Genomic DNA, 27,294 nt, shown 5'->3' with positions numbered 1-27,294 from the left:
CTTTTCTTTACGTTGCCTACTTTTGTGAATTGAAAAGTGTGTACAATTATTAAACTATGGAAATATTTATTTTTTTAAATGCTTCTTAGAAGATGTCTTCTTTCCAAATGCCCTGTTGCACAATTATAAACATCAGGAGGATGAAACAGAATGCATTACTACGATTGCAATATACAAACCTTTGTCACAGGTTGAATGCAGATGCCTGTAGCAAGTGTTAAACTTCTCACAATGTCTGTAATGGAAGGGAAAGAATGCCAATCATGTGAACTAAAGCAGGCAAATACTACACGCCCTATGGGCTGTCCCAGTGAAGCGTCCACAAACTGCAGCGAAGATGCATTCTGGGTAGTTCAACCAGCAAGGGGAATGGGATGAGCACAACCAGCAAGCGGAGGAGGGGTGAGAACAAAAAGTAGAGGGGTTACCCACAAACAGCAGGGGGCGCATGGGGTAAGCACACACACCCCCGTGGGTGGGGAGTGGATAAAAGTGCTTAAGCACAAACAGTGGGATGGGGGGGAATCTGTCAAATTGAATTATAAACTTCTGAAGGATGAATTTAGTGGCGTTTCCTTGGTTCTAGAATGGAGCCTATGGTGCAGGTTGCCTGCTGATCACAGCAAATACGTTAAACCCAACACTGGTGTGCTTTTCTTTACATTTGTTTTATGGTGATATGGTTTTAAAGACATTTACACCTTTCACAAACATTTTATCACATTTCTTTTTTATATACAGTCATTGAATCAAGATAAAACCAATATTGATCAAATCAATTTACATAAGTAAAGAATAAAAGAGAAAATAATAAAAAAAGAAAGAAATAACATAGGGGAAGAGATGGAAGTATTTTGGTACATCTTCTCTCGTCCTTGGAAATTTGGCATATTCTTTACATGTGCTATAAGAATCTAAAAGTTCAATCGTGCATGACCAATCTGTAGTAAATATTTTCGGTCTGGTCTTGGCTGGTCTCAGAACAAGTTCCTCCTCTGAGGATTGGATGTCATTAAGGAGTATGATCATGTTTGCTTTAAAAATGGAGATTGAATGCAAGAAGTTTGTAGGTAGAATTTTCCCCACATTGATATATAGTGAGTTGGCCGGAGGAGAAATTATTTTGGTATAACTGGATAATTGTCTACAGTGAATCCTGGATGGAAGTGAAATCAACCCTAATTTGTGTCTGAGGACATCGTTGGGGATTGATTTAGACAAGCCAAGGTTCTCCTTCCACATCGCTCTCTGCAGAGTATTCAAGAACAAGCTGAAATCCACGGTTGTTGTACCTAGACAGTATAAAATAACTGGTTCCGCTTTAGCGAAGTAGAAACGTAGTAAGGGAAGGAGTGAGAATTTTCATAACTTGTGTAATCTTTTTAGCTGCAAGGTTGAGATGTATCTCTTAGAGTAATCTTCCATTCAGATGAAAGGCAGCTGCTGGCAAGATTGTATCCTAATTATCTAATGGAAGATACTCTTTCCAGTCTCTGTTCCCCCACCTTCCATTACATAGTTTTCTGCCTGGTTTTAGTGGTAAAGACTAGGATTTTGGATTTTTGCCGTTTACCATCCGGTTATTCGGGGTGGAATAACCAAGGAGTAGGTATTGCTTTCCCTGAAGACCAATGGGGGTCTTGTCAAAGAACACCATATCATCTACGAAAGCAATCCAATCCAATTTTAAATGGCCTAGCTTAATGGGAAAAGTTGTACTTTGTGCCCGGATGTTGTCTATATTAGAAATGTATGCATTAAAGAGGGTAGGGGCCAGGATACAACCCTGTCTTAAACCCATGAAGGTTTTGATCGATCCTGAGACCATGCCCTTCCTATTCAACTGATCTTAATTAAATATTTGTTATTCATACCAGCCATCAATTGTATCCATTTTAAAGCTACAGACCAGGCCAATCGTTTATTCCACAGGGTAGTTCTATTGACCCTGTCAATCGCACTGCTCATGTCAGTTAAGGCCATATAGCTAGTGCCAATGGGTCCCTTTTGACTGCCACCTGTAGATGGGCCATAATGATGCCATTATAGTGCTGTGCCCATGCATGATCGAAGCCCTACCTAGAAACGAGAGCCAACCCCTAGATGCTCCAAAGAGTTGTTAAAGTCACTCAATAAGAGGGATGAAAAGGTTTTACTTGTTGCATCTAGGAGGGCTATAGGCCTGTAGTTACTAGGATCATTTATTTGTATTTATGTATTTATATAGCGCCAAAGCCTGCAGGCATCAAGGCTCACACAGACACAAGGACTTGGTGAAACAGGACAAGAGTTCACACAAAAAAGCTAACCAGCCATATAGGGTAAGGACGGTCAAGTGGCAGGGGGACAAGAAATTATTCGAACAGCAATGTTCGTGCCTTTTCCAAAATGGAAGCTGTTCTTCAGTGGGGGGTGCATTCCATGCTTGGGCTGTGAGAACTGGGAACGAACGTCCATACCCTCTTATGTTTTGGCATCTGCCGAAGCTGGATCGGAGTAGCCTAGAAGGAGTGTTTATCTTCATATGCTCTTTGAGAGTGCAAGGTACGATTCCATATATGCATTTGAGTCACAGAGAGGGCCTTGAATCTTACCCTGGCTGGAACTGCTAACTAGTGAAGCTTCATTCGGCTGAAACATGTTCAGTTTTATAGAGGTTGCAGGTGATGCAAACCCCTTTGTTTTGTAGTACTTAGAGTCCATCTAGACAGCCTTTGTTCACTTCAATCAGTAACACAATCTTGGTGCACGGCAAATATTATTCCCATTTTTAAGAAGGCCGTGAGGTCTCTGCCATGCAATTACAGACCCATAGCCACGATGGAATGGACGGAGGTTCAAAAGTTTTTTGCAAGCATTATGCTTGAACATCTCGAGTCTTGGCTGTCTGGAGCGGGGTTAATTTCGAAGTGGCAAACAGGTTACTGAAAAAATTTGGGAACTGTATTAAATGGGACTATACTCAAGTGTGTTCAATACACCGCATGCGCAAAGGGCAGGAATTCTGGTTAGCATCTGTGGATCTCTCTGCAGCTTTTTATACCGTCGATCGGCGGTTGCTTTGGTGTAAGCTATATAAATGGGGGATACCTGGGGGCCTATTATGACTGGTCTGCATGAACTTTCTTCGGTCAGTCTACCTGAATCAACAAGGCCTAATGTCCCGGTCTATCTATATTTTTAGAGGTGTGAGGCAGGTGTGCGTTCTTTCCCCATGCCTCTTTAATTTATATAAGGCAGACATTGTAACCTATTTGAACCCAAAAGCCTTAGTGACCCCCAAAATTGGGTATATTAGCCCCATTCGGCTAGCTTATGCAGACAACTTCTTAATATTTGACAACATGCCCATAGACCTACAACATGTATTGAAGGATTTTCCAGTTTTGTTGAGGACCATTTGTGTGTATTAATATTGCTAAAACAAAGGTTATGGCATTAACACATTCCAGGAAACGGGTGTCGTTTAAATAGTACTTGGAAGGGAAGTGTGTGGAGAGGGTAGAGACTACTGTATATCTTGGCTTCCTGATTATGTCAAACAGGTCCGATATAGGAACCTGGTTACATGATAAGACCACGACATTGGCGACTCAACTGTAGAGTTGATTTGCGTTATGGAAAATTCTCTTCTCCCCGTTAATCGCTTCTATGAGCTGAAAGTTGTACCTAAATTATACACTATTGAGGTGTATGATGCCTCGATACTGGAATATTTGCCCTTGCTGGAAGCCATGATATGGAGAAGAGTTCTTAGTCTTCCGAATTCTACCGCTCAATCTGTTATGCTGCACTAGGAACTAGGTTTCACATTAAAGGCCAGAGCCTACTGGCGCTATTTGTCCTTGTACAGGAACATTGTGGTTCCAGCTGAACACTCACTTTACCTTGATCTTAATCTGATTTTACAGAAAGGGGATTCCTGTCATTGATGATCTTAAGGTCCTTTCCTTTTATTTATTTACAGAAATTTACAATATAAACAGAATACCATACAAATTCATAACGTATATAAAATTCACTCATCGATAAAGGAAAGAAAAAAGGGAAAAAAATAAAACTTGAAAAAAGACCATTACATTTCCCCCAAATTGTATCAAAAAAAGACAATTTGCATTTTAGTTTATAAATCAACTTTTCCGTCCTTAAGAGTTTGTGCATACTCCTACGTCCCGTCCCCTTTCCTCCATACTTGTGGGACATCTCTGTCCTGTGGGACGGGACAGAGCACTTTTGTAAAAAGCATCCACATTTTTCTAAAAATGTGTCCTTCCTCTCTTTCCTGCGCGGGGCCCGGCACGCGGCCGTAACCCAGCCCACCTTGGCTCCGCCCCGCGCATCACCCCTCAGTCCTTTTCTCCGCTCTATCGAGGCCGGATGCACTTGCATCCTCAGAAGATTTTCTTCCCTGTTTTCCTCTCTGGCTCTCGCTAGCGTTCGTCTTCTAGTCTGTCTTTTAAATTGGACTTTCCAGACTGTTCTTCGTGTCATCGTCGCTTCGCGAGGGCGGATCCCCATCCTCTTTTTTTTTTACTGTGACTCCCTTTCGGTCCGGGCTCTTCAACGTCGGTTGGAACGGTGGGAGGAGGTGTTCCGACGCACTCCTCCATCTCATTTTCAGGCGTTCATAGACGAGAAGAAGAATCGCCCAGTAAGTTCTTTAGTTTTCAGGGCACCCCGTCCGGGGGATACCTTCCCGGGTTCCTCTCGAGCCGGGAGGGGCGTTGATCGCTCTGTCACCGGGGTTCGCCCTGAGGTGCCTGTCGGGCCTAATAATTCTACCAGAGTTTTCTCTGTGGGTCTCCGTAAGGGGCCTCTGTACACCAAAGTAACTTCCGAGGCCCCTCCTGTGGGGGCTGTGTGTAGACCCAGTTCTGTTGAGTCACAGGGTACCGGAGCTTGCTCTGAGGCCTGTCTTTCGGCTTCCCTTAAAAACAAGACCGGGGTGCGCCCCGAGGCCTTGGCTGGGCTTGTGTTTACCGAACGAATGTTCGAGGCCCGTGCCGATAAGGCTATTAACGGGCCTATGGCTCGAGGTCCCTCGTACAGAGGCAAAGGCTACCAGCAGTTCTGAGGGGCCGGGCAGGGCCCTGTCGGTGAAGGCGGTTTATCACGGTCCCGCTCTTGTGGTGATACCAGATCTGTTGAGGGGGCAAAGAAGCAAGGTTCTTCTTTTACCGGCAATGCCGAGGTCCTTCCTTCGAAGGCTCTGTTGGCGGTTGGTATGTTGCAGAAACATTCCGGGCCTCATAGTACCAGCTCTGCCGAGGTTCCTTATGTTAAGGCTAAAATTAAGACCCCTGATCCATCGACGGGGACCCCTGCCTCACCTTCTCACGTGCCGCAGTTCCCCTCCGATGAAGACAAAATGGCGGCCGTTCCTGCCACGACCACGGCGGGCATTTTAGGTACTACCCCCTACAACTACGCCATCGGCCTCTGGTGTAGGGTTCGGTCCTTTGGGTGAACCTAAGGTCACTTGTGCGTATCCTTACCGGCCCGTTTATGATTGGAACGCCCAGATGCCTCTTCCGCACAATGTTTCGTTGCCTGGAGGGACAGCCCCTTTGATTTATGTGGATACGTCGGCGGAGGGCCCGGCATGGCACCCTTCTCCGTTACGTCCCTGTATTTGTCCACCTCATGAGAGGCCTCCTCAAGTTCCGAAGCAATCTCCTGAGGACGCTTTTTTCGGTAAATTTCAAGCGCTTATGCGCACCGACCCCACGAGGGAGTATTTCAAAGGGCTTTTTAAGGAAATGTGTCCACAAGTGCCTCCGGCTCCACCCGTTCCTCTGGTGGTTCCGTCAACGCCTCCTTTGCCCGTGGTGCCTGTCCCTGCTCTTCCGCCTTTGCCACCGTTGTTCCCAGTGGACAAGGCAGTGCCTGACACGGTTCTGCAGGATCCTGACCTGTCAGATGACACTCAAGGCGAGCAGGACAAAGAGGACCTTCCCCGCTCTGTTAGAGCTTTTCATGACCGGGTACTGGACATGATGAATTTCTTAGATGTTCCGGTTCCCGAGGCACCTGCTCCTCAGGAGGGCGTGCTTTCTGGGGCGTTCACCCTGTCTCCTTTGGAGCGTACCGGCCTTTTCCTGCAGAAGGATGTTTTGGCCGAGGTCCGAAGAGTCTGGGAGAAGCCACACTCAGGACGTTTTGTCAATAAAAAGATTGACGCGAGGTACAGGCTGCACTCTTTGGAGGAAGTCGCCTTGTCGTCTTGTCCGCCTCCATCCTCCACAGTGGTGGCTGCGGCCACGTTGCAGTCCAGACCTGCAGCATCCTCTTCCGCGACGGCTACTCAGGTCTTGGGAAAGGAGGACAAGCTCCTGGACTCCCTAGGGAGGAAAATCTTTGCCAATTCAGCCTTGCAGCTCAGGCAGGCCAATGGCGAATTGATTTTGGTGGGAGCTAACATGCGAATGTGGAAAGGTCTGTCGGAGTTTGAGGAGCACATTCAGATCAAGAAGTTGGAAGATTTCAGAGGTGGCCTTTCCGATGCCAGGGTCTTGGCCCAGGGTCTCCTGGAGGCTGCGGCTCATCACGTAGACACCTCGGCTCGGGGCATGATGCTCGGGTTTGATACCTCGAGGCAAGCGTGGTTGCATGCCACTAAGTTTTCGAAGGAAGTGCAAGACAAAGTATTGGACCTTACATTCGATGGTAAGGAGCTTTTTCATTCTTCTACTGATGTAGAGCTCACCAAAACCAAGGATAGCAATCAGATGGCTAAATAATTGTCTGTTCTGGTTAAAGCTCCTTTCAAACCTCAGAGACCGTTATCGCAGAGTCGACCTTCTTCTGGTTTCAGGGGCTTCCTCGACCGCAAATCGCGCATAGTGGATACTCCTGCGGGGAATAACCGCCGTAGACAACCGCGTATGCGGTATTTCCCCCGCTCCTCATCGGGTTCAGGTGGCACCGCCACCGATAAACCTGCCAAATGAGGTTTTTCCGTGCTTGCACGAGACCCCGGTGGGAGGACGCATTGCATCTCATTGGGAGGCGTGGCAGACCAGAGAAGACAGATGGGTCTTGTCAGTCGCTCGGGTGGACTTGCGCTTACCTTTACCCTCTACCCCACCCCTCAACCCTCCTTTTCAGCTGTCGGGCTCACCCTCCCTCAAGGTCGAGGTTCAGAAACTTCTGCTCCTCAGAGCTGTGGAACCCTTTCCCCTTGGGGAGCGAGGAGAGGGCTTCTACTCCCAGCTGTTTATGGTGCCCAAACCCAACCAGGCTGGCCTGCGCACCATCCTAGACCTTTCCCAGTTCAATCTTTCCTTATCCCAATAGAAATTCAAGATGATCACGCCCGGCCAGATTTGCTCCTCGTTGCAGGCGGGCGATTGGCTCAGCGTGGTGGACCTTCAGGATGCGTACATGCATATCCTGATTTGGGCTCCACACAGGAGGTACCTCTGTTTCTCTTTGGGAGAGGAGCACTTCCAGTTTCGGGTGCTTCCTTTTGGCCTCAGCTCGGCGCCGCGTGTCTTCACGAAGATGTCGGTGATTTCGGCCTATATTCCTCTTCAGGGTATCCATGTGTATCCCTATTTGGACAATTGGCTTTTACGCAGCCCTTGTCCGCTGGCGGCAGCGGGCAACCTCCAGTCTCTCCTTCATCTCCTGTTCCATCTTGGGCTGTCGGTGAACTGGCGGAAATCCCCCATGACAGTTTCTCAGGACCTGATTTTTCTGGGTTTTCGTTGGAACACGATCGACTGCAGAGTATACCTGACCGGGGACAGAATGCCGGATCTGTTGGCCACGTGTCAGATATTTGCGCAGTCGGAGAGTATGTCGGCCTGGTGGTTCCAGAGGCTTCTGGGCCTCATGGCCTTGTGTGTGCTGGCTCTTCCTCTTGCTCGTCTCAAAATGAGACGGACCCAGATGGCCCTTTGGAATTCATGGCGTCAGGCAGTGGACCCAGACTCCATGCGGATAATGATTCCGGATTCTATGAGAGTGGACCTGGACTGGTGGTCATCTCTCAGCAATCTGTCTGGGAGCGCGGGGTTTCAGGACCCGGTCTCTATGGTGACAATCACGACGGATTCCTCCCTCCTCGGGTGAGGTGCAACGTACGATCTCCTTCAGGTCTCGGACCTCTGGTCGCCTCAGGATAAGCTCCTGCACATAAACCATTTGGAGCTTCTGGCGATTTTCTTGGCGCTCAAGGCGTTCAGACCGATCATTGTCAACAAAGTTGTCCGCATAAGAACGGACAATGTGGTGTCAATGTATTACATCAACAAGCAGGGGGGAATGAAGTCTGCCCCCCCTCGTGGACCTGTCCATCCAGATTTGGGAGTGGGCCGTGCTTCATGGTGTCTGGCTGCTTGCAGTGCACATCCCGGGCCAGCTGAATGTCACAGCAGATGCCCTCAGCTGGCGGACAGTGGTCAGCTACGAGTGGGAGTTGAAGGCAGAGGTCCTCCCAGGGATTTTCCCGCGCTGGGGCACACCGCAGGTGGACCTCTTCGCGACGGCAGCGAACAAGAAGCTTCCTCTGTATGCCTCCAGAGGGGGGCTGGGAGCCTCCTCTCTGGGGGATGCTCTAGAGATTATATGGCACAACATGAGAGCTTATGCCTTCCCGCCTCTGCCTCTAGTTCACCGGGCAATTTGGAAGTTGAAGAACTCGGTGAACTGTTCTCTTCTACTGATAGCCCCGTGGTGGCCGGCCAGGTTTTGGTTCTCAGAACTCCAACACCTGTCGGTTTATCCGCCGATCAGGTTACCGGTAACTCCCGATCTTCTCCACATGGGGGAGCAGCAGCTGTGGCACCCCTCCCCACAATCGCTCAGCTTGGCGGCATGGTGCCTGAGTTCAGGTCTTTAGAGCATCTGAATTTGTCTGCGGATAACATGCGTATTACCCAGGCAGCCGGAAAACCCTCGACCAGATCTCAGTACAAGAATAAATGGCTCAGGTTCTGTCATTGGTGTCTAGAGAAGAAATTGGATCCAAGGGGGGGGCCACGGTTGACACGGTGTTGTCCTTCGTGTCCTCCCTAGCAGTGTCAGGGGTTCACGTTCTGTCATGCAGGACTTACCTTTCAGCGGTCTCCGCTTATCTTTTTTACGGATCAGTGTTCGTACTCTCTGACTAACCCAGTGGTAAAGAGGCATTTCGCTGGTTTAACACGCCTTTACCTTCCAGTTCGTAATCCGCACCCGCCATGGGACCTGAATGTTGTCCTGACGGCGCTGGACCATAAACCCTTTGAGCCGATGGCTACAGTAGACCTCAAGTACTTGTCTTGGAAAGTGTCCTTTTTGGTTGCCGTCACATCGGCAAGGAGAGTGAGTGAGCTCCACGCATTGTCGGTGGAGCATCCTTTCTTGGTCTTTCACAAGGACAAGGTAGTCCTTCGAACTAATCCGGCTTTTCTGCCGAAGATAGTGACCGAATTCCATTTGAATCAATCGATCTCCCTACCGGTCTTTTTTCCGAACCCCGCCTCTGAGGCGGAGAGGGTTCTACACTGTCTTGATGTCCGAAGAGCTCTTAAGTTCTACCTGGATAGGACTTCCGAGCTTAGAAGTTCTTCTCAACTTTTTGTGACTTTCGGCAACCCTCAAGGCAAGCAGGCGTCTAAGGCAACTATTTCTAGGTGGCTTGCCGCCTGCATCACGGAGTCTTTCACTGTCCAGAAGCTGAAACCTCCTAAAGGTATTCATGCACACCTGGTGCGGGGCAAGGCAGCTGCGGTGGCTTTTCAGAAGTATGTTCCCTGGGAGTCCATCGCTAGGGCAGCTACTTGGGCTTCTCCATCTGCTTTCTGTAAGCATTACTGCCTCAATAGGAGTTCTAGAGCTGATGCTCAGTTTGGTCAGGCTGTGCTGAAGAACCTTTTTCAGTAAGGGGTATTTCCATCCACCCGTAGTTCCAGTAAGGAGTGCTTGGGAATCTCCCACAAGTATGGAGGAAAGGGGACGGGACGTAGGAGTATTACCAGGTTACTCACCGTAGTGACCACCTTACTCCTAGTCCATAGTCCCCTTTCCTCCATACGCCCGCCCGCCGTCCCCTCTAATAAGGTTCCTCTGTATTGGTAATGGGTCTCTGACCTAGCAAAGAAAAGGACTGAGGGGCCATGTGCGGGGCAGAGCCAAGGTGGGTGGGGTTACGGCCGGGTGCCGGGCCCTGCGCAGGAAAAAGGACACATTTTTGAAAAAATGTGGATGCTTTTTACAAAGTGCTCCGGTCCCGTCCCACAGAACGGAGAGATGTCCCACAAGTATGGAGGAAGGGGGACTATGGACTAGGAGTAAGGTGGTGAGTAACCTGGTAATTTCCTCTATCCAATCATCAAATGAAGGAGAAATCCTGCTTTGTTTGGCGACAATGGCACACCTAAAAAGATTTTTTTTGTGGGAAGAGCTGAGATCACAAATCGCAGAGTATCACCTAATACCATTGTCCTGAAATCTAAAGTTGGATCCCCACCTGAAATTTGAATACAAGCATCACAAACTTCAGGCCAGAAACCCAGGCACAACTCCACAACATATGTTCCAAGGAACAAATTGCATGTAAACAACCCCAACAATCATCACTTTCTGACATCCCTCTCAATTTTAGCTTTTCTGGACACCAATAAACACGATTAAGAATTTTGAGTTGTCGTGTCCTTTCGCCCAAGTTCCGAGAACATAAGTAAACATTTCTGCAGATATTTTGCCAACAATCTGATGTGATTTCGGAGCCAATCCTCACACTCCAAACATTCTGCAGTGCATCATTACTACGATAATTTGACACAATCAATTTGTACACTCTACTTGCTAAGCCACCCCCTTTGTTCTCAGATGCTGCAAGGAAAATATTCAAGTCCACAGTATTAGACGAATCAACGTCGCCTATCGACCTCTGCATAAGTCTATAAGATGAGTCCGTCAGATTCCAGAAATCCCATTTCGAGTGGATTGTGTCCTCCAACATATTCCTCATTTTAGATATATTCCACCCAGCTTTGCTGCTCTTCGGAAATTTTTTCGGCAGAGGGCGCTGTGCGTCGATGTCGAGTCGATGGTCCCTCGAAGGCCTCCGTCGGGTGTATAAGTAGTATAGTGGTTTTTCCGCAGTTACGTTGCTTCGGACATTCGGCGCGCCTCGGGTTCTCTGAAATATATATATATGTATATATCAAGAAGAAATATGTCCTCGTCATCGACACCGACCACGACCCCGAGATCGGGTTTCAAGAAATGCAAGTCGTGCGGCTCAAAAATGTCGATCAAGGACCCGCACCGCAAGTGTTTGTGGTGCCTCAGAGAAGGCAACGACATGGAGGCCTGTTCGAAGTGTCAGGCGATGACGGGGAAGGCCTTGCGAGAAAGGAGAGGAAAGCTACAGGTAGGTCGGAAGGATCGAAAAGCCTCTAGTGTCGAGTCGGGACCCCATGAGGAGAAATCTCCTCGACGCGAAAGGCATCGATCTAGATCCCGAAGCGATTCTCATCGCTCGTTGTCTTCGTCAAAAAAATCGAAGAAACGACGCCACAGGTCTCCCTCCACCTCGTCGCCAGACGAGTCTCAGAAAAAAATGAAATTCCCCAGGAAACATTAGTCTTCCGAAGAGTGGGAAGCCTTCAGGGTCAAAATGATGGAGGGGTTTCAGAAGGTGAAGCCTTGGTCCGCGTCTTCTTCGGAAGCCGGTCGGGAGCGTCATCGCTCCGACACTCGCGCGCCCTCGAGCCCGGGTGATCGTAAAAGGAAGGATAGGGAACATTCCAGGATGCCGAGCGATAAACGCTCGAGTCGAGTCAACCGCTCAAGTTCACCGACGCCGTCCGAGACCTGTCACACCTCGAAGGGAAAATCATTGAAGACTGCCTCGACGCCCTCGAAGCAGACCCTGTCGACGACCACTATGTCGTCAACGCCGAAACCCTCGGCGCCAAAGGCTCCAACCAAGCCAGGGCAGCCAGAAAAAGAGAAGGAGAAAGTTACAAAACATGCAATTTCTTCAGAGCCTGGTACTACACCTCTTCCTCCTCCTCTCCCAGAGAAGGTTTTCAAGCCTCTCCCTAGGAAGGAGTTTTTAAAATCCTTGACCTCAATTTTTGAGGAACATGAGAGATCCGAGGAGGAAAATGTACCTTTTGGATTGGAATATGGCACCCCAAATGTCCCAGAATGCTTGATCTCAGAGGAAAGCAGAATGAGGGATTTGGTGGAGTCTTTACACAATGCAAGTGGCATTGACACTTCTCCTAAGAATGACTTTGGTAGACTAAATCCAGGAGAGCATGCCAGTCCATCTTACCGTCAGTTAATGACCAAGGTGGTAGATTACTTGGCATGGGCTAGACCACCAGCCCAATTCGTCCAAGACGATCTAACAGACATATTGGACCATGGTCCCACTGAAGACCCAGTACTACCTTTTCATTTAGCCTTACAAAACAGGGTGGCCAAGAATTGGGAAACTCTGGATTCTATTCCTCGGGTAAGTAAGTTCCCTCGCATCAAAATACTGCCCACCCAGTAGCGACCCCGGCTATCTGTCAAAACATCCAACTCCCGAGAGTCTGGTCGTATAGGCAGCCACAGCTTCCAACAAACTTGCGTACCCGTCTATCCCTCCAGACAGGGACAATAAGCGTGTGGATGGTTGGGCACAGAAGTTATGTTCAGCCGGGAGCATGGCATTAAAATCTGCCAACTCCACATGTGCCTTGGCAAAATTTTCGTACACTCTATGGGAGTGCATCGCAATGGTGGCGGAGCACATACCAGAAAGGGAAGAAAGGGAAGGTTTCCTAGCCATCGTTGGAGATGGAAAGGAGACCAATCAGGAATCCCTTCAATCTGGATTGGACACTGCGGATAGTGTAAGCAGGTCCACGGGCACTAGCACGGTAATGCGCAGGTTTGTGTGGTTACGGAAGTCGGGTTTTGCACTGGACGTACAGGACCGCCTTCTGAACATGCCTTTTGACGGATCTCACCTTTTTGGCAACATGGCTGACGAGAGCCTTGAGAGGTTGCAGACCTCAAAAGCAGCGGCCAAATATTTAGGAGATGCTGTTACACTTCAGGCTTCCCCGCGGGCATCCTTGCGGAATACAACTTCTTTACAGGCTCCTCTATGGTCCAGGTACAAGCTACCATGGCATCTGTACAAACGTCAACGCACTCCAGGTCACCTGACACGTCTTGTACGTGGAAGACGTACAGCAAGCCACGCCCCTCTTACGACTATAAAACCACCGCCTTCCAAGGGGCTCGTTGCTGCTAATTAACGTTACCAGCTACACGCGGTTTCGTCCGTTTCCTCTTTGTGTCTCCCTACACGAATCCTTATCTAAACTCCTGGTTTTGGCCTTTTGCCTGACTTTTGGATTGCCTCGCCTCCTCCTTTATTCCTGTCGTGCTCGTCTGGTTGTTGGACTCGGAACGCTACTGGATACAGCTCTCTTCTTTTGTCTTGCGGTTCTTTCCTGGTTGCCGCTCTGCACATCAATTTGATGTCTACTATCCGGATCATCTCAACAGCTACTCAACTATACTCGTGTACTTAGGTACATACCTATTGTCTTCCATGGATATTGTCTTCTGTTGGATTCTGGGACATTGAGTGACTTTCCTGTGAGATTGCTCTTAAGTGCATAGGAACGCCCTCCTGAACTGCACCAACCCGGCACTAGTGCGTCCCTCCTGCCGTTCGGGGTTACTTACCTGTACTAAGTTCCCTGTTTGTTATTTTCTCCTGTCGTTGTCTGCAGTATCCTGGACTCCTCTTACTCCATTATCTTTATTCAGGTCAGTTGTTATCAATTCTATAGCTATAGTGGGAACCGATACTGATTCAAGTCAATTGCACTCATTTGTGTTATTCTTTGTAGATCATCCCGGGGAAACTCAACTCAACTCCACTCCAATATCTATCTAGGTAGTTGTCCAATCATTTCAACTGTTCTAATCACTTGTATAATATCAACACTGTCTAATATTTTGGTATTCTTTTGCAGCTTTGGTATTGGCAGTGTGTGTTCTCCCCGCTCTTTTACTCAATTGACATCTCTGTCTGTTCCAACTAAAACAGCAGAGAGGTACATTGTGGAAAAGAGCCCCTCTTTGAGGAAGCCTGAGTCTTATACTCAGGGCAGCTGGGATGGAAGGCTGAATTCGGAATCTTATACCACCAACATCTCTAAGGCCATTTTCTCTGCATCTTCGGCCTATTCGGATTGGTGAGTAACATGCTGTTAGGCAACCTCAGCCTTTTCGTGCGCAAGGGCAATCATGGAGGGGACGATCCTATCGTTATTACACCTTGAATGGAAAGACCAGAGGAATGGCCAGTCAAAGGGGCCAAAGGAAGGCCACTCGTGGTGGACGAGGAACACGTGCTAAGCCAGCTCCAGCTGCAGCCTCTTTGCCATCAGCGGCTGCAACATCCGCCACAAAACCACTTTGAGAACTTGCACCACAAAACACCTGTAGGAGGCAGGCTGTCGCAGCATCTGCAAGAATGGCGAGCCATTACTTTAGATGTTTGGGCTCTAGAAATAATGGCCCAAGGCTACTTCCTTCCTTTTCTAAAGCAACCTCAAAGCAATCCACCAGGGAGACACTCGTTGAAGTTTTCAAACCCGCTTCTACAGCAGGAAGTTCTAGCCCTGCTGGAGAAAGGTGCTATAGAACCAGTACCTGCAGCGGTGAGGAACAAGGGATGGTACTCCCCGTATTTTTTGATCCCCAAAAAGGACGGAGGACTGAGACCCATCTTGAACTTAAGAAACTTGAACAAGTTCCTCAGGAAAGACAAATTCAAGGTGGTTACCCTTTCTCAGATCCTTCAGGCCCTTCAACTCCAGGACTGGTTGGTGTCATTGGACCTCCAGGATGCTTATTTTCATATGCCGATTCATCTCAAACACAGAAAATACCTGAGGTTCGTAGTTGGTGACTCACACTATCAGTTTCGAGTCCTGCCATTCGGGTTGACCTGCGGCACGAGGGTCTTCACCAAGTTAATGGTAGTGGTGGCAGCGCATCTCAGGAGAGGGGGGGATTCATGTCTACCCCTACCTGGACGATTGGTTGATCAGAGCGCGCTCTGCTGAGCAAGCACTGGATCATCTGATAGTCACCTGCCACTACCTCACAAACTGGGCTGCTCCCTCAATTTCAAGAAGTCTCAAAGGACACCTTCCCAACTGCTTCAGTACATAGGGGTTGTACTAGACACATCCTTGGGAAAGAGCTCACCTCCCAAGACGAGGGCTCAAGATATTCTGCAGATGGTTTCCAAATTCCAAAAGGCCCAAAATCTCCAGGCTTACGACTTTTTAAGGTTGCTCGGCCTCATGGCATACTGCATCTTTCTGGTGCCAGAGGCACGCTTGAGGGTGAGATCCCTTCAATGGGCCCTAATGACTCGGTGGTCCCAGTTCTCGGCTCAAATGACGGATCTTCTTCAGGTTCCGAACAAGGTCAGACAAGACCTTCTATGGTGGTCATGTACAGAGAACATCCTAAAAGGAGAACCTTTTTGGCAACCATGGCTGGAGATCACAGTGCTGAAGGACTTCCTGCCATCTGTCAGGGGAAAGAATGTCCTGATAATGACAGACCAAAGAAAAATAGATTGAATTGACTCTTAAGACTGGTGCTCTCAGTTTGCCCTAAAAATAGGGAATGTCCACTTTTGCACTGTGTGTTCGTATTTACGTGAAGATTCAAATTAGAAACTGCATAATTTTCTTAAAAAATATATTTTTATTTCACATCTAATTGCTGTGACGGCTCTCTTGAATATTGTACTTCATATTCAATGAGGCCTGGCATAAAGATATTGGCTCGAATTCTATGTACGTTTGCCAATTCATTTCGGTTATTAAAACCTTTGTCAGGGCCGTACAATAATTTTGTTATGCCTGATCCTTCTCCATTTCAAAACCATCAACATATTCATAAAATAATCATTTGAGATTAATTCCAAAAAGAAACGCATGCAATGACACATACTCGTTCCAAGATGTGTTTTTAAATGTTCCAACAGTGAGGTGGTGAATAGAAAAAACAGAAAAGAGAAATCTTTATTGGAGATCGGTAATGTTACTAGCACATAGAGGTCTGAATATCGGAACAATAAAAGGTTACCTTGTGGCGCTTTCCATTTTCAAGCGCTCATCGAAGAATGCTCCTACTTCAAAATTCCTTTGATAACACAATTCTTAAAAGGTCTCACTAATGTGTTTCCTACTCGCCGATTTGAAGTACTGATTTGGGATCTAAATGTAGTCCTAAAATTCTTAATGTGTGCTCCTTTTGAGCCTATGCACACGTGTCCATTAAGATTACCAACATGGAAAACTGCCTTTTTAGTTGCTCTAACATCAGCAAGAAGAGTGAGCGAATTGCAGGCACTGTCTTCTGGGCCACCCTATACTGTGTTCCATAAGGACAGGGTTGTATTGAGGGTTAAACCATCATTTTTCCCAAAAGTAATATCTGATTTTCATTTAAGTCAGAAAATTGTTTTACCCTCATTCTATCCTCCACCTCATCCTTCTAAGGAGGAAGAAAGATTACACAGACTGGGTCCAAAAAGAGCTTTAAGCTTTTACATCTCTAGACTTTCTAGGCTTAGAGTGGACAACCAGTTGTTTATAGGCTACACAGGAAGGAAACTGGGTCAATCGGTAACAAAACAGACAATTTCACGCTGGATTGTACTTTGCATTTCAGAATGCTACAGACTAGCACAAAAAGACCCACCAGAAGGATTGAGGGCTCATTCCACCAGAGGCATAGCCTCTTCCACTGCCCTTCAAAGAGGTGTCCTAATAAGGTCCATTTGCGAAGCAGCAACTTGGTCTTCACTTGACACCTTCTCAAAATTCTATAGCCTGGATGCTTCCCAGTCTAGGGAGCTGACTTTTGGAAAAGCAGTGCTAAGAAGTCCAGCTTAGACCCCACCCAATCAAACAATTCCTAGGGGCTCTAATTCGAACAAAGGACGGCCTCGTCTTCCCCTCCAACAAGAGGGTCCAAAACATGCTGTTTAGGATCCCCCAATATGTGGCAGGTCGAGAGGTGACGGTGTGCAAAGCAATGCACTTGCTAGGAATGATGGCGTTGTGTATTTATTTGGTACCTCACGCGCGCCTGCGCATGCGCCCAATGCAAGAGTGGCTCAACAGCCAGTGGTGTCAGGCCAGCGGACAAAGGGACGTTCTAGTGGTGGTCTCGCAGGCCTTGGTTCTCTCGCTACGGTGGTGGACAAAGGAAAACCTGATAATAGGGAAACCTTTTGCCACACCCGCGGTAGAGGCCACTCTAACCACGGACGCATCCCTCACAGGATGGGGGGCTCACCTATCCCATCAGACTGCTCACGGAGTGTGGACTCAGAGCGTAGCATCCAAGCACATAAACCTACTGGAGCTACTGGCGGTGTTCAAAGCACTAGAAGCCTTCGAAGAACACCTACAAGGGAAGACAGTGATGGTCCTTACTGACAGCACCACAGCCATGTACTACATCAACAAGCAGGGGGGCACCCACTCTCCAGGACTGTCCAAGCTGTCCCAGAATATATGGAAGTGGGCTCTCAGACACAACATGTTCCTACTGTCACAACACGTACCAGGGGAACTTGATCTGCTAGCAGACGAACTCAGCAGAGACTTCCCCCCTGCCCGAAGAGTACGAATGGTGATTACACGAAGATATTGTCTTAGACGTCTTCACCCAATGGGGATTCCCCGAAATAGACCTGTTTGCAACTCTAGAGAACTCACAATGCCAAAGTTACGCCTCTAGGTACCCCCAGAACCAGTCCAAGGGGAACGGTCTGTCGATTCAATGGTCAGGGAAATTTGTTAACGCTTTTCCCCCCCCGACTCCCCTTCTCAACAAAGTTGTGCACAAGATGCACCAGGAACAAGTTACCATGATACTAGTGGCCCCGATGTGGGCCCGGCAGCCATTGTTCGGTCACTTGATGGAGATGCCTCTATCTCCCCCAGTGAAACTTCCCTGCCCACACAACATGCTGTCACAGGACAAGGGCAGGACACTGCATCCATGCCCTCAGACCATGAACTTAGCAGCCTGGCTCCTGAGATCATAGAATTTGAGCATCTACAACTTCCGCAGAGATGTATGGACATCCTCAGGGAAGCCAGAAAACCTAATACTCACCACTGCTATTCTAGCAAGTGGAGAAGATTTGTCATCTGGTGTAGAGGAAAGAGCATCAACCCGGTTGACTGCTCTCCCACACATATTGTTCTGTACTTGACCCATTTATTGAATTCAGGTCTAGTGTTCAATTCCATTAAAGTCCACCTGGCGGCACTTTCTGCATAGACCACTTCCCAACTTAGTGTCGTGGTGGAAGATCCCAGTTATCAAGGCCTTCATGGAGGGGGTAAAGAGAATACACCCTCCGATAGCTAACCCAGCTCCCGGATGGGACTTAAATGTGGTACTTACCAGACTCATGGGCTCGCCATTTGAACCCATGCACAAGGCAACTCTTAAGGACCTCACTCTTAACACTGCTTTTCTAATAGCTATCACCTCCATTAGGAGAGTAAGTGAACTATAGGCTCTTTCTGTTCTAGACCCCTTCGTAACAGTTCACAAAGATAAGGTGGTTCTACGCGCACACTCAAGGTTTGCACCGAAATTCATCTCGAAATTCCATGTAAACCAGTCAATAGAACTACCTACGTTCTTTCAAAACCCTTCCAACTTGGGAGAAAAAAGTCTGCATACACTGGATGTACGCAGAGCGGTCATGTTCTCCATGGAAAGAACCAGGCCACTGAGAAAGACTAATCAGTTCTTTGTCTCGGTGGCAGCAGGAAGAGAAGGAGATGCAGTCTCAAAGTCCACTATATCTAGATGGATTGTTCAATGCATCACTCTCTGTTTCACTCTTGCTAAGAGCGAACTACCTTTCAAGCCAAGAGCACATTCTACTCGAGGCACTGGGGTATCCATAGCATTCATTGCAAACGTTCCCCTTGAGTCCATCTGCAAAGCGGCTACCTGGAGTTCTGTGCACACCTTTACAAAACACTACTGTCTAGATGCACACTCTAGATCTGACTCCCAGGTGGGACAGGCAGTATTAAGACATCCTTTCTCTACTGTTCCTTCTCATAACCCACCGCCAACTCCGGGTACTGCTTGCTAGTCTATGCACAGCATGTGATTCTAAGCAGATTAACAAACATCCGAAGACAATGCATTACTTACCGTAATCTAAGCAGATACAACCATCAGAAATGCTTTTACGGTAAGTAATGCATTGTCATATATCTGACCCCTCCTCCAGAGAAAGTAACAAAATACTGCTTTGGGAGTCTATCTAAGATGAGGAATACTTTGGAGGACACAATCCACTAGAAGAACAAGTTACTTACCAACTGGTAACGTTCTTTCGATTGGATGTTCCTCCAACGTATTCCTCATCGCCCTCCCAAGCTACCCCTCTGTAGATTTTTCCGGGTTATTACCATCTCAAATCTCGCAAGGCTGATACTTGTCTGCCGGCACAATCTACACAGTACAAGATCACAGCCAAAAAAAGGGGGAAAAACAGAACTGAGGCCAACAGGCGCCGCGCATGTTACTTATACACCCGATGACGTCACCCTCGACAGAAGCCTTCAAGGGACCATCGACTCAACGACATCGCCGCACGGCGCCCCCTGCTGAAAAAATTTCCAAAGAGCAGCAAAGCTGGATGGAATACATCTGAAATGAGGAATACGTTGGAGGAACATCCAATCGAAAGAACGTTACCAGTTGGTAAGTAACTTGTTCTTCTCCCTTAACTCATTTGCGGTCATCCATCGACCGTCTTTCTCAGGATCACCAATCTGTGTAGCGCCAGCAAGAAACCAATCGGGCCAAAAAATGGTTTTGGTGTTGTCCCTGATCTTAGGATTCAGCCAAATGGAAGCCCGCAAACATCTGAAAGCATCCTTACCTCAAAGCGCCAACAGCTCACTCCATGCAGTGCGCAAAGATGTTGTAACTAATGAACTGCATCCTTGATCTTTGCTATTGGTAGTTAATAAGGCCTCCAATCCAAGCTGACCACAGACATTAGATTCCGCCAAAGCCCAACGACCTGGATTTGCACTCAAAAAGGGAATGAATATATGTGAAGAAAAAGCCAAATGATGAGCCTTAAAATTTTGAACCCCCAGTCCACCTTCATGAACTGGAAGTTGTAATTTCCAAATGCTAAGTCTCTGTGGTTTCTTATCCCACATAAATTCTTGTATGAGACGGTTTAAATCCTTCCAATAACGATTACTGATATTCAGAGGCAGCATACTCGTTACAAAATTAACCTTGGGAGCCAAATTCATCTTAAGGGCGTTAACTTTACCCTATAGTGACAAATTAACAAGTGACCACCTATCAAGATCCATTCTGCTTTCTCAACTAATTGCACACATATTCTCATCAACAATATTCAAAAGTGAGGGTGTCAACCAGATACCTAAATACCGCAGTCGTAAATCACACCATTTAAATCTTAGTCCGGTCACCAAAGTTTTATCACAACAAAATGAAAGAGGCAAAACGTCAGACTTTAACCAGTTAACTTTGTAACCAGAGGATGTGTAAAACTCCAACAAAATTTGCATCAAACATGGGAGAGAATTATCCAAATTCCTAGAACCAATAAAAGATTGTCTGCATAAAACCATGTTTTCTGTGTGATACCCCAGCAGCTCACACCATCCAAACCAGGATCATTTTTTAGAGAAATGGCCAACGGTTCAATCGCTAAAATAAACACAAGCGGAGAAAACGGGCCTCCCCAACGAGTTCTTCTTTCCAAAATAAAGCTGTCCAACTTGATTCCGTTTGTATTAACATCAGCTGTTGGATTGGAGTATAAAAGCTCAATCCATGAGATAAACTCCATCCCAAGATTCATTTCCTTCAAAACTGAAAATAAATAATCCCAATTAAGCCTGTCAAATGCTTTTTCAGCGTCGAGGGAGAAGACAGCGGCATCACAATCCATCTCATTAGCTTTCTCCATAGTGTGATATAATTGTCTAATATTACTGGACGTGCGTCTATTCCTCATAAAAACTGATTGTTTACTACCAATCAATTTGGGAAGAAATGTTTCTAATCGTAAAGCCAAAACTTTAGCCAAAATGTTATCAGTATTGATGAGACTGATAGGGCGGTAGTTCATCGGATAGTTGCCATCTTTCCCCTTCTTTAAAAACAGAGAGAGAGGCATGACTGGTGCTATCAGGGAGCGCACTAGCCGATTTACTAGCAATGTACATATCCCTCAAAAGTTCGAGAGCAGAATCTGGAAGAATTTTATAGAATTTCACAGAAGTCCGTCAGGAACAGATTTACCAACATTGATTTTAGAAATTGCATTCTTCACTTCATCAACCGTCAGGTCTGCTGCAAGAAGTTGACATTCAGCATCTGAAATTTTGGGAAGCTCAAGACTACCAAAAAAATCTCTCCCAACACCAGTAATACCTGCCTCATTGCGATATAAATCCACATCGAAGTCACGGAAAACCAAATGTATTTTGTTGGTCAAATGTAATCTTACCATCTGTATGTATGAGGGAAGCAATTGTAGGCTCCAACATTTTCTGTTTCTCTGTATGCGAGCCACCTATTGCATTTCTCACCTTTTTCAAAGTAAGTACAATGTGCATAGAATAAGCTATGTTCCGCCCTCAATGATAAAATATCATTAATTTCTCTATTAAGCTTCTTCAAGAGTGTCACCTTAGCTGAATCTGACGGGTCAATCATCAGTTCTCTGGATATTTCACTACTTTTCCATTCAAGGTCCAATCTAGATTTCTCCTCTTTCTTCTTTTTACCACTCGATAACCCTAAACAAATCCCACGCATACAACACTTGAAAGCCTCCCATGTGCTTTGTATGCTAACCTCGTTCGATTGGTTCTCCGCAATAAAAAAATTTGCCTCAGATATAATCCTTTTACAAAATATAATCGTCCATCAAAATGGAAGTATTCAATTTCCAAGAGAAGGATCTGTGAAAATGTTTGAATTTCAAGTGCATTGTCACAGGGCCATGATCACTCAGTGAAATGTTCCCTATATCACAGGAAACAAAACTTTCCGTCACCGCCCCACCGGTCAAAAGCATGTCTAAACGTGAATACAAATTATGAGCACCAGAAAAAAAAAATATATTCACCACTATCTGGATGGACAAGGCGCCAATTATCTTTCAAATTGTGTTCATCCAACAATGACAAGAGAGCCTGATGATGTAAATCACTCCGATTCACTTTTCTGACATGACTCCTATCTAGCAATGGATTAATAATCGTATTAACATCCCCTCCAAAAATGATGTTAGGAGAGTTCAAATCCAAGAGTCTGGGCTACCATCCTAAAAGAAAAAGCCATCGTCTACTGTGGGAGCGTATATATTAGTCATCTGCTCCCCCTGAATCTCAACCAATAATGCTATCATTCTCCCTTCCTTGTCAGCCAATTTCTCAAGATTTTAATAGCTAACTTTTTGCGAATTAGAATGGCTACTCCCCTAGATCTCGACGAGAATGAAGAGCCAAAGGCCAAACCAACCCACTCTTTTTCTAATTTCGAGAACTCATCAGACAGAATGAGTTTCTTGCATAAAGCAAATATTTGTTTGCATATCATTCAGAATTGCAAACACTTTCTTTCTCTTAAGGGCATTATTAACAAGAAACGACACAACAGTTCTCATTAGCTTTACCAGTAGGTTTCAAGGCCATTGTGTCACAATCAATGTTAAAAACAAAAACAAAAATTAAAATTAAAAAACCAACGACAGAACGGTCAAGACCACAAAGACTATTCGGCCTAGTGAATGTAGGAAAAAACATCAAAAGAAAAGTCTCTAGGACCTCTCCCAAATCCCAAGTGAACTTTGAAATTGAAAAAACATAACAGTAAAACCTCTAAGCATAAAACTAGTAATTAAACCCAAAATTAGGATAAAGTAACATGTTCAGAAACAGTAAGAAGTAACATTTGAACCCCAGTTGTCCATGTACCCCTGTAAATGAAAGTAACCACCCCCAAAACCCAATCCTAGTGAAAATATTTCAAAAGTAAGAGTAAGACCTAGTCAAGTTAGTTAAAGACTTCCTCTAAAGTAAGACATTTGTAGATTAATTCATGAAAGGACTCAATAAAAATGTGAAATCATGAACACATAAACTAAGCACTCTGAACATCTCAGCATTAGTTTGTGTCCAAAATAACAAAATAAATGAGTTACATGAATCACCCTAGAGAATCCATGAATAGACTGTTCTAACAAGAGTCAGAGACACGAATCAATCCACCCTATAAGCAATGCATAGGTGACTGAAAGAAACTAAAAGGTATAGATAAAAGCTGTGAAAATAGCGAAGAGAGAGAATTAAAGGTGACAGATCAGAAAAAGAAATAGCGTAGTATAGAAAAAACGAATATACATTACAATCCCATTCCATTGCCGCCGACACCATGCCCATGTCCAATATTCAGACTGAACCACAAGTTCCACATAATCATATAACATCGGAATATAGCAATCCCGAGCAGCTGTAACATGAAATGCGGATTGTCTTGCTTACAGAAAGTTTGAAAGTTCATCCCAATCCAGGTCATCTAAATTATCCATATGTATTTTGTTACAGCCATTAAAGAGGAGAGTAGCGAATGCAAGGTAGATAACGGCACAAAGTTGTTATTATAATTTTAAACACGGTGCTTGTATTTTCTCCTTTAAGTCATAACTGTGCCCTTCTTGCCATCACTTCACCACTTTACCTTCCCATATTTATTTGACCTTGCCTGACCTCATTCTAATTTGTGCATGATAACATTGTCAATACAAATGGCTGGTACCTCAGTAGCCCCGACCTCGATCATAAGACATAGAGATATTGACAAATGCAAGTAGATGTTTGCCCAGGTGGTGCTCATAGGCTGATGATCACAAACTGCTAACATCTGGGCTGCTGCTCTCCAAACACACAGGTCTCGTCAGTAGGTTCTCGACCCATTGAGTCGTATTACTACTGAAGAGCATGGAGGAAATAAAAACACAGGCCTGTGAGAGCAGAGGATTGTGGCTATTAACGGCCTGAATGTAGCAGGTATAGAACACCCGTTGATCATCTGAGGCTGTAGTCGCCAGATATAATGCAGGGCAGAAGTCGGTGGCAGTGTCCGAGGCCCGGTAAAGTAAAGTGCAGTGCATGGATAATCTGTTCGCGTGCAAACAGTTCCATATGATCTCTACATCGAATATACCATTCATTACCGCGAAGGCTCCTGTGATTGTGGATGATTGAAATCTGCTGGTCTCTGTAGATGTATCCTCTCATCGTCGGCCGTGTCCGTTTCACTGCCGTGGTGGATCGTCCGTGTCTCCGCGTAACCTCACGCATCAGCGTGATCAAGATCCGGGTCAGCTGATTCAATCCCTGAAGGTCCTTTACTTGGGCGGACCTCACAATACGTGAGAAATAGAGATGCCATAGAAGGTAATTTTCAGAAATGACGCATAAGATGAGCGGGGGAGAGGATCCAATGCACATTTGAATATTAACTGAATGTGTTCATCTGCGCCATTTTAAAGCATCTTGGTGTAAACAAAATGTGCAAAACGTGTTAAATACAACTCGAAACGGGGCTAATCGGGGAGGCAAGGAAATCTTTGATTGGGGCCAACAGGTGATGAATCCATCTTAAGTTGCTCCAGCCAGTGCATGGCTTGAGCAGGATCATGAGTGCTCTTTTCTCCATCTGGCAGCACCACAGTGAAAACATTTCTCATTCAGAAAGGCCTTCAAGTGAAGCTGTCTGGCCAAATCTTTAGCACCCTGAAATGATTTCCTCATTAAGATCTCCGTGGGTAGTCAGGGTAAATAAAGACTGGTTTACCTTTTAAAATTGGCTTTCCCTTTCAGTCTGGCAGCAGTTATCAAACTCTCCTTTGATTTCTGATTCTGAAAAGTCACAAGGATGTGTCTTGCTTTAGGTCCCCTGTCTTTACCAATTCTGTATGTATTATCAATGTCCACAGGAGATCAAATCACAATTGAAGCTGTCTTTGAATACTTGAATGACCAATGATGTTAAATCTTCCTTACCAGCAGAGTCATCCACACCAACCAGCCTGATGTTTGTAGGCCTCAGCCTCATTTCCAGCCCAAAGAGTATCTTTGCTGCTGTAAATCTGTCTTCAAGTTGTTGTAAGCTTGAAAGCTGCCCCCAATTTCACTGCTCATAGATGATGTTTTTTCTAAAGCAGTCATTCTGCCATCAAGCTGTCCTGTTTTTGAATTAAGATCAAAGTGACCTTGACTTTACAGACATCCTGGGCCACCTGGAGAAGGATTTTGTAGATATTCTGGATGCTTGGGGTATCTTCCATTTCCCCAACCTGCTTAGGTTTCATTGAGGCAGGATTTTCAGCCTCAGCAATCTTTTTTTGAATTCATAATGTCTTGAGAATATCTTAAGGGAGCGGTCCAGGAGCAGTTGAACTAAGCTGCTACTCCGTAGCCTGCCATTCTAGAATCTCCCTTAAGGTCCTTTCTGATCATCTCATTCAAAGTAGCAGAAGTGGCATGAATGTTTTTCAGGAAAAGCCCTGAAAGTAAAGAGATCCTTGTATGACACTTAACTGGGTGAAAACAGTGGACGAGGTCCACCATTACTAATCGCACTCCTACTTGAAGGGGGAACATAAAAAGTGCGGCACGTTGGCACCATATCTTTCGATTTATGCAGGTAAATCCTCTCATGCTTTATTTATGCGTTTTCGCCTCAATATAATACACACCAAGGTGGTTCTTTTAAGAAATGTTGTTGTGCACGAAGAGTTTACCTCGGGTGATAGTCTGAATTGGCAATTATCCCGTCCAAGTGTGCTTCTGCACTCAATACCTCCAGGTGTATCCCTAAGGTCTTAACTTTGTCAGTGTTTCCTATATGGCATCATTTAATAATCATACCCTTGTATTCTGAGTTTAATTTAGATCTAGCTGGTTGGGACCCAAAAATCATCAACTCAGACTTGGTACTGTTTAAACACAACCAGTCATTGAACTTCCAATTTTTTATGGTATCGTAGATGTGCTCGAGTCTGGCAGAGTCCGTCTTATAGCAACCACTTCACTCCATCAGGAGTGTCATCTACATAGTTTGTAAAGTTGGCTCCCCTCAATGTTGGGTCACACAAAGGTCTGATATATAGGTTAAACAACGTTGGGAACAAGCAGGCTCCCTGCAGGACTCCACAGCTTATTAGCTTGGATGCTGAACTTGTAATACCTCAACATACTCTTGAGGCCCTGTTGCTCAATTAAGAGTGAATCCAACTTATAACTTCTTGAGCGCAGTTACTGGTGGTCGCTAGAGTGTCCAGTAGGCATCTGTGATTTCTGTTCCACTTTTTTCCAGAACTTCCAACGTGTGTCTGGTGGTCTAGAAGTGCGATTTCAGTACATTTTGAAGCCTGATTGTTTAGAATGAAAAATGCCTGAGCCTTCCAAGTGCTGTTGGAGTTGGATAGTGGATAACCTGTCCACGATTTTAAATATGAATTGTGTGTTGGTAATGGGGCGTAGATTACTTGGGTCTCTAGGATTCAGGCTAGGTTTTTTATCAAAGGGGTCACAACTACTTGATTAATGGATTTGGGTACAGAGTTGGAGGTGAAAGATGTGAGTAACCCGTAGAGTAGAGTAACCCGTCAGAAGCTAATCTAGTATCATCCTAGCCACGTTAAATTATAAGGAAGCCATACTCCAGGCAAAAAAAGACACTTGCAACAATCGCATTGAGCAAGCCAATTCTAATACTAAAGAGCTCTTCAGAATCTTGAAAGAACTGGAAACCCCTGTCACTGCACCGGACACCTCCATCAAAGAGAGCACCTGGTGCACTAATATCCAAAACGCGCTCCTTGGTAAGATAGCTACGCTCCAAGTCAAAATTAACGACAAACAAGACTTACCTACAATCTAATTTGCAACCCAACTCACTCCCAACCTTAAACCACTCTATCCCAGACTCATTGACCCTGTTCAGCTTCTCACCATTATCTATTACTGAAGTGGAAAATATTATTAGTAGCCTTAAACCTTCTAACTGCCAGGGGGACCTCTGCCCAGTGCCCATCATCAAGGAAGCGGCCCACGAGCTAGCTCCATTCATCACCACTCTCATCAATTCCTCTTTCAGCACTGTGATTGTACCGGACAATTTGAAGGATGCCTGGGTTATCCC

At 45.9% G+C, this 27,294-nt stretch overlaps 1 protein-coding gene across 6 annotated transcripts in view; it reads left to right on the top strand.

The window, feature by feature from the left end:
• Nucleotides 1-27,294, top strand: part of DGCR2 (DiGeorge syndrome critical region gene 2) — a 1,169,540-nt gene that overhangs the window by 242,828 nt on the left and 899,418 nt on the right. The gene's annotated exons all lie outside the window — the stretch shown is intronic.

The sequence above is a fragment of the Ambystoma mexicanum genome, chromosome 10 (genome assembly GCF_040938575.1).
Source record: "Ambystoma mexicanum isolate Mex_15411 chromosome 10, UKY_AmexF1_1, whole genome shotgun sequence".
NCBI classification, from domain to species: Eukaryota; Metazoa; Chordata; class Amphibia; order Caudata; family Ambystomatidae; genus Ambystoma; species Ambystoma mexicanum.
Note: the sequence above shows the minus strand (reverse complement) of the source record. Positions and strands in the feature narration are given on the sequence as shown.